The sequence below is a fragment of the Sorex araneus genome, chromosome 7, assembly GCF_027595985.1.
Source record: "Sorex araneus isolate mSorAra2 chromosome 7, mSorAra2.pri, whole genome shotgun sequence".
Classification (NCBI taxonomy): Eukaryota; Metazoa; Chordata; class Mammalia; order Eulipotyphla; family Soricidae; genus Sorex; species Sorex araneus.
The window spans coordinates 10014916-10022928 of NC_073308.1; the positions used below are offsets into that span (position 1 = coordinate 10014916).

General features: G+C 39.7%; 1 pseudogene; it reads left to right on the plus strand.

Annotated features, from left to right (window-relative positions):
- The first annotated feature begins 6638 nt into the window (after nucleotides 1–6638).
- On the plus strand, nucleotides 6639–6880 carry LOC129406655 (small Cajal body-specific RNA 13; annotated as a pseudogene).
- The last annotated feature ends 1133 nt before the right edge of the window (nucleotides 6881–8013 follow it).

An 8013-nucleotide genomic window follows, 5' to 3' on the forward strand; every position in this document is an offset into this window, starting at 1 on the left:
CTAGGACCCTGCTAGGGATAGGAAAGACTAATCTGGCCTGGGCACTGTAGTCTGAGATTGAGATGACCCCAGGAGAGCAATTCTAAAAGTTTAATGCATCTCTTGCTATGCCCATACAAAACGATTAATATTAAGAATGCTTATATGTTTGTTGGACAAGGAGAGGAGAAACACAACCATGGGATTTCATCATTGATAGGTCCTGCTGAAAGAGTATCTGTCCTAGAGAATAGGTGTTCTGCTATTGTTATTGAACCTTTTAAGCTTGAATTGTTACATTGTAGATTCCAGGCTCTGGCCCAGCCTAGTCTTTGGGATGTAGATTTCAGGTGCTGCCTGGTTTGTAATTGACAATGTAGATTTCATGTGGCAGCCCAGCCCAGTCTTTGGTATGTAAATCCGAGTGCTTTCAGCCCAAGGAAGGCTTGGGTTTTGGTTTTGTATCTTCTTTCCGGAGGCCTAGATTACTGGCCTGCAGATACAAGAGAATAATGTTGCCTCAATGTTCTTCCTGTAAGATCTTTTGGTGCCTTTGGTGACGTCAATGTATTGCGCCATGAGCAAAAAGGGGTTCCGAGAGAGAGAGAGACATGGGGAAGGAGAGACTAGAGAGGGCAGTAGATCCAGAGAGAGGCTGGAGCTGGGAGTGAAGGAGATGGAAGTTTAAAGATTGAATAAACAGTAACAAATCAGCAACCAGCTGGGTCCTCGGTCCTCGGTCCTCGGTCCTCGGTCCTCGGTCCTCGGTCCTCGACCACGGCGAGCTTAGTTGTTTACAGTCAGCAATCCAGATTACTAGATGGTCTGCTCAAGGATGGGATTACATTCAGGGTGTATTGCTTTCTGCTTTCCTCAGCTGTAACCCATTTAAACAATCTTAATACATTTATTTCCAACAATATTTCTACTCACTTGTATGGACACAGTAAGAGGTATAAGGTATAAGAGCTTTAAGGTTGGCTTCTCCTGAGGACACCTTGCTATAGATCCCAGACTGCAGTCTTCGGGCCAGGTTAGTCTCCCAACCCCAGCAGGGTCCTTATTCAGTTACTTCTTTTTGGATCATGACAGAGTTTGTTCCATGACTGTCATCTTTACTTATACTTCTTATGGCACTTTGCTTGTCCCTTTTTGATGCCAGGGTAGCTTACAGCTTGCTCTGTGTCCATCCTTGTCCCTCACCAGTACCCCCTTTTGGGGTGTTAGGAATAAAATCAACTAAGGCTTAAGTAAAGTAAATATGATGGATGCCCAGGAGTAAATATTAGTTGGAGTCAATTAACTCGTTACCATGTTACAAAAACATAGCATCAACTGTCTTCCCATGTCTATAAATAAAGGACATTGCTAAACCATGCAAATAAAATAAAGAGAAGAGAGAAGCAATATAGGATTATTAGTGCCTGATAGGATTGGGTGTGATTTAGGGGTACTGTGTGGGAGTAACTCAATAAACCTAAGCTCCTTGAGGGAGGAACAAGGACAACCCAATGTTATCCAACAGGAATGTACAAATGCTTTTATATGAATGGAAGGTAGAGTGGGATCAAGAAGTGGAAAGAGAGGGTTAGAGAGGAAGCACAGGTATTAAGTACTTACCTTGCATGCAGTCTGCCATGGACATTCAGCACCACATATAACATGATCCTCTGAGCACCACCAGGAGTGGTCCCTGAATACAGAGCAAGGAGTAAGTCCTAGAACCTCAGGATGTGTTTTGGGGAAAAAAGGAGTGAACAAGAGAACCATTCTTTGTCGAAAAGTCCAATTTGAAAATGGAGAATAAATCATGTGAGCTATGAGGAAGTGAGAGAGGTTTTAAAGAAAGAGAATTCATCCACTCTATTCAATATAGTACTGGAAGTCCTGGCCATAGCAGTTAGACAAGAAAAAGATATCAGGGGCATACAGATAGGAAAGGAGGAGGTCAAGCTATTACTATTTGCAGACAATATGATATGATTTTAGAAAACCCTAAGGACTCTAGCCAATATAGTAAAGCAGCAGGCCACAAAATTAACACCCAAAAGTCCATGGCTTTCTTATATACAAATAATGAAAGAGAAGAAAGAGACAAAAGAAGAAAGTTGCCGAACTTTGACATTTATTATTTAGAGGTTATTTTAATGGTCAAAATATTTTCTTTTCCTTCAAATCTCTTTTGAGATTTTATCTTAACACTGAAGGTGGTTGGGATTTTAAGGTGAGAAAGATCTGTGTGATATAGAACTGTCTTGGGCTTTTCTCAGAAAGCTTCTGGAGGGAGCAACTGTGACAACATGACAGAAGGATTGACCAAGGGGGAGGAGAGGTTGTTGTTGGAAAGTGGCTCTGAGAAGCTCGTCACCCACTCTTGGCGTGGGTTTCCTGTGCTTGGGAGCATAAGAACTGGTAGGACAAGGGATAATTAACATGAGAACAAGAAAGTAATGACAATCTGCATTGTGTGGATCTTCCCACTTTGCATCATGTAACTTTCTAATTTAATTCTCAGAAAGATGTTTTGAAGTAGGTCCCCAAACATACTGCTTTTACAAGAAAAAGGAGAGGTGAAAGGTACAGTTCAGCCAGACTCAGACAGATCTAGCTATTTGGGAGCTTGTTCCTAAGTGGGAAAAACAGAAAATGTTTTGAATATCTTTAGACTCAGTCTTTAATTATAGTGACATTACCATAAAATACATCAGGGTTTTTGTTTGCTTTTTGTTGTTGTTGCATAAACTATTCCCCAGCATGTGGTTTATCATAGGAGTGTTCTGGCAAAAAAGGCATATACATGAGTTCTAATGTGAATTTCTTGATTGATATTAAAGATTATGCCATTGAAAATATAACTGGGTTTTTCCATATTTGAAAATTAATTTAACTATGCCTTTCAATTATCCTGTAATGTGGTTCCAACTTTTATTCTGCCTATATAATAAGAATCAACTAACTTCCTATTAGTTAATTTAGACTATTTTAAAAAACATTTCTAATTTGAAGCCTGAAAGATAGTACAGCGGGTAGGGCATTTGCTTTGCTTGTCACCAACCCGAGTTATATGGTCCCCAGAACCAGCCAAGAGTGATTTTTGAGTGTAGAGCTAGGAGTAAGCCCCAAGTACAGCTGGGTGTCATCGAAAAACTAACAAAGTTTAATTTGAGGTATCATGGTTTATGATATTGTCAATGGTAGGATACCTTAAATAAAGCATTCCAGCATCATCCCTCCACCAGAGCACCCACTAGCCCCTTGTCCTGCTGTCCCCCTGTGGTGAAGTTCCTGCTGAAGGCCAGCTCTTGGTTTCTGTTGACTTTGGGCATTTATTTATGTTGCAATGTTTATCTCACATATGCAAGAGATCACGCCATATCTGTTCCTTTCTTGACTAACTTCACTCAAAGCGACACTCTCCAGGTCCACAGCAAACATATATATATATATATATGTATATATGTACATATATATCATAGTTTCTTTATCCAGCCATCTGTTCTTGGGTTGTTTCCAGATTGGGGCTATGCCAAACAGTTCTGTAAAGAACACAGGAGTACAAATGTATTTTCTGAACAGAGTTTTAGAGGTTTGTGGGTAGATGTCAAGTGGAATTTCTGACCATGTGGAAGCTCAATGACTAGTTTTTGGAGAAATGTCCTATTGTTTTTGGAGAAATGTCCTATTGTTTCCCAGTTTACTGATGGCAGTTTACATTGCCATCAGTAGTGAATGATGGTCCCTTTGACCCTTTAACAGAGTTAACATTGATGTCAATTCTGACTGATGCCAACTCTGACTGCGCCTGTTCTCATGACGTGTGCCATTCTTACTGGTGTAAGATAATACTCATTTTGAATTGCATTTTCCTTATGTAAGTGAAGCAGAGCATTTATTTTCATATACCTTTTTTGCCATATGATGTCTTCTTTGAAGACATTTTTGTTCATCCTATTCCCACATTTTTTGATAGAGTTGCTTGTTTTTTTCCTGTAAAGATCTACCAGTACTTTATGTATCTTGGATATTAATTTTGTAACATGAGCATTCTGCAAATATTCTTTCCCACTCTGTAGGGGTGTCTTATTTTTCCTGATCATCATTTCTTTGTAGTTCAAAAATGATTCAAAGATTCTGAGTTTGATGTAGCCCATTTATTTATCTTTGCTTCTCTTTGGTTGGCTATTGGCATTGAATGTTGACAATAGCTCCAACATCAATATCATGAAGCTTCTATTTATGTATTCTTTAATATAATCCACAGATTCATGTCTGATATTAAGGTCTTTAATTCATATTGATTTGGATTAATTATGTGGCATTGGCAAAGGATGTGAAATCATTTTCTTGACTAGTTTCATTTTCTGGCACCATTTGTTGAAGAGAGTTTCCTTACCCTACTCCCCCACCTGATTTATTGAAAAATTACTGTACATATGCCTAAGAATCTGTCTCTGGATTCTCAATTCTATTACATTGGTCTGAGGCTCTGTTCTCATTCAAGTACCATAATGTTATGATTACTTTATAACCTACTTCTCCCTCTGGGAGAAACTGGCAAGCTACCGAGAGTTTCCTGCCCACATGGGAGAGCCTTGCAAACTCCCCATGGTGTATTCATATGTCAAAACCAGTAACAATGCTGGGTCTCATTCTCCTGACCCTGAAAGAGACTCCAATGCGGCATCATTGGGAAGGACAAGTGAAGAGAGGCTTCTAAAATCTCAGGGGTAGGACAAATGGAGACATTACTGAGACTGCTCAAGAAATTTGAGGATCAATGGGATGATGATGATGATGATGATGATGATGATAGTTTTATAGTATAGTTTGAATTTGGGGAAAGAGAATTGTTCCATCTTCATTTTTTCTTAGGATTACTTTGGCTATTTGGTTGGTTTTATTACTTCATATTGATTTCCATAGAGTTTAATCTATGTGTTTAAAATGCCATAGCTATTTTTATAAAAAGTGCATTGAATATATATCATTATTTGTGTATAAATTTAATTTTAATATTATTAATAATCAAAATCTATTAACATGGAATGTGTTTACATTTCATCAGACTTTTTTTTTTACAGTTTCATGTTTTACAGTTTCATTAAACTGATATCTAGCACTTAATTTTCTGAGACACACTTGTGAGTGGGATTGTTTTAAAAAGTATCCTACTCTTCTATTTCATAACGTGTATATGAAAAGGATATTAATTTCCATACAATGGTTTTGCAGTCTGTCACTTTACTTAACAGACCTATCATTTCTGGAGCATATTTTGTAGAGTTTTGAAGATTTTTAAAATATAGTATTATATCACCTGCAATAGTAAAAGTTGGCTTCTTTTATGATATGGATGCCCTTCATATCTCTCCCTTACCTAATTGCTATGGCAAGGACTTAGTTACTATATTCAATAGAAGTGGTGAGTGGGCAGCTGTCTTATTCAGACTACTTTACCTTGAAATCTAATCTATTTATCTTCCAGAAGAATGATGGAAGAAGCTTCCTTTGGGTTAATATATTGCAACTGCCAGAAGAAACCATACTACAACATTGCCTTACATTTTAGAGCCTGAACTTCGACAATTTCTTGGTCAGCTTCCTGGACCACTGATTATAGAGTAGGAATTTAGGAGCCTGGAACAATTTTAACCAATTGTAGTTGATTGGAATCACCTTGGAAGCAACTTATTGAAGTATTTTCTTTTTTTTATAAATAAGTTTTATTTTATTTTATTATATTGAATCACTGTGAGAAAAAGAAAAAAAATACAAAGCTTTCAGGTTTAAGTCTCAGTCATACAATGATTGAACCCTCATTCCTTCACCAGTGCACGTGTTTCGCCACCAAGAACCCCAATATACTCCCTCCCACCCAGCCCCCACCTAAGTAGCTAATGATCTTCATTTTATTCTCTATACTTTCAATACATTCAATATTTCAATAGAGAACTCACTATTATTGTTTGGAATTTCCCCCCAAAAATCAGGCCTACTGAAAAGGCATCATTTAATAATTTCTTTTCATTGCTGAGAATGAAGATTCTATGAGCTCGGTTTTGGATTTCTGATATTTTAGTTCAGTTCCAAGTCTAGATGCATGTCTGTAAGAATCCGCTATGGGTGCCAAAATGGGTTAGAAGACCTCTTGGATCATAGTCTGTACAACCAGAGGGTATGTTTCGAGAGCAGCAGCTCCGAATCTTATCTGGGCCGAGGGTGTACCAGTACCGCCCCCATCCCATGATTGTCTATGAGCCACAGCATTGCAAAGTTCCTACCTCTGGGTGAAAGTCTTAGGGGGTGGTTCTTGCCACATGGATGATGTGGCCGCCACCATTTTCTGAGCAGAAAAACAGGGTGGAAAGGGAAAATCCCTCCCCGGGCGGCACATAGTTGTAGTACAGCTCACAGTCTAGATGAAATATTTTCTTTCTAACATTCAATGTTGGCACCTGAGAAGAAACATCTGGGATACTTGAAGTCAAATTTTTCTTATGCTAGCTCATGGGAAAGGGGAGTTCAGACAGGCTTTGATGTCGTCTTTAATCTATGGTGATTATAGCACTGAAAGAGAAATCTAGAATTTAAGTGTGTGTGTGTGTGTGTGTGTGTGTGTGTGTGTGTGTGCGTGTACATTTATATACAAATATGTGTGTGTTTTGTAGTTTGGAAATTGCACAGGGTTGGTGGTGCCCTAGTACAGACTAGATTAGAAAGAAACTAGTACAGACCAGATCTATTACAGACCAGACTTGAAAGAAAAAGCATCCTCTGGAAGAAGCTGAGGCCTGACTGACAGGCTCCCGCATTCATGTGTAATTTCCTCTGTAAGTTCCTGGGAATTGTTAACCATGATAATTGTGACCTGGTACAGTCACATGATAAATGATATACATGTGGATGCATGTAGACATTCATATGCTCAATATATATTTCTAACATACATTTGGTCTTTATATACAGTGATTAGATCATGGTTTCCTAAATTCTTGAAGTTTACTGAATGATAAGAAAAAAGGGAGCAACTTTTGACATGGTTGACTTCTTGCATTTATTTAGATCCTGAGAAAGCAACAGAGTCAAAAACTTATGTATGTATGAATATATGTCTCATCACTGTCACTGTATAACTGTCATCCCATTGTTCATCAAGTTGCTCGAGTAGGAGCCAGTAATGTCTCCATGCATCCCTGTCGTATGTTAGTGTAGCTCGATGGCATATTGGGGGCTCTTTCAGGATCAGGGGAATGAGGACCATCAGTATTACTGTTTTTGGCACAGCGAATACGCCACGGGTAGTTTTCCAGGCTCTGCAGTGCGGGCAGAATACTCTCGATAGCCTGCCTGGGCTCTCTGAGAGAGACGGAAGTTTTTGGGGCGGCCTCTAATTGCCTTTATAGGTGTTCCCAGTCTACCGAATATAAGCTTTTGGCCAACTGGCACATTGTAATGATCTGCACACTGACAAACACACACCTGCCTGTGTCTCTGGGCAGCACATGGGACATTGATGGCCTCAGGTTGATCTCTTTGAGGTTGATAGAGTGCGCCGGGAGGTTGTTGAGAAGCTGGCAGAGCAGGACCCTATCAAATAGAGTCTGTGCTGAGTCTCAGGTCACCCGGTGGTTGGCTGATAGCACCCCACAGTGGATGAGCCACTGCTCCTCAAATGCTGCCATGGCTCTATGTCCTACGGCACTGCGACTTGGTCAAGCCAGGGTAGACGGCGACACTGTGGCCGCCACCACGGTTTCTCCATGCCACACTGATGCGATGCCATTCTGTCTGAATCTTGCAAAACAGATGTCGGTGTCCATCAGGAATCATGCATAGAGTTCTAGCAGGGATCACTTGTAGAGTTCCATGCCTGGTGTGCTGAGCTGCATGTTGTCTGAGGTGAGATGGTGAGCTGGGTCTCATATGTCTATTTATTTGTGAAATGTCCATGCAGTGCTTAGAATTTACGGATACCCAGGTGGCAATTCTTAGACAACTGGGTGGGGGATTCAATGTAAAGTTCTGAGAAAGATG